The sequence below is a fragment of the Gavialis gangeticus genome, unplaced genomic scaffold, assembly GCF_001723915.1.
Source record: "Gavialis gangeticus isolate Ggan-Ray unplaced genomic scaffold, GavGan_comp1, whole genome shotgun sequence".
NCBI lineage: Eukaryota > Metazoa > Chordata > Crocodylia > Gavialidae > Gavialis > Gavialis gangeticus.
Window position 1 is genome coordinate 9,329,328 of NW_017729002.1, and position 600 is coordinate 9,329,927.

Genomic DNA, 600 nt, shown 5'->3' on the forward strand with positions numbered 1-600 from the left:
TTCTAAGGGAGGTGGTGCAGGTTCCTACCCTGGGGATTTTTAAGAAGAGGTTAGATGATCACCTTGCTGGGGTCGTTTGACCCCAGTACTCTTTCCTGCCATGGCAGGGGGTCGGACTAGATAATCTTCTCAGGTCCCTTCCAACCCTAGAAACTATGAAACTATGAAACTGTGGCCTTTAAATGTTTAATTCCCAGTGTTTTACTCACTCCATCAAACACCCAAGATGTAAAGTTAGTCCCTTGGTCTGTCAGCAATTCTTTAGGGAGTCCCACTCTGGTGAATATTTGGCTGCTGGCAGGGAACTGCCTGCCTGGCCTCAGCCTGGGAGTCATATAAGAGCCAAGCCCTGCCCCTTCTGGTCAGCTGACTCCCACCAGTTGCTTTAGCAACCTGCACCTCTGCCTCTTCATTACTACTTCACAAGTAGCAGGCACCTCAGTGCCCTGCTACACCCCCACAACAACTTATATGTCATTATATCTACACAGTAACCTCTCCAACAACTTGAGATACTGTAGAATTTGACATTTTGTTTCTTTTTGTTGTATTTATGTCTCCTCTTCCTCTTTCTGCTCTTCCATCCCTCTCTCAGAACAC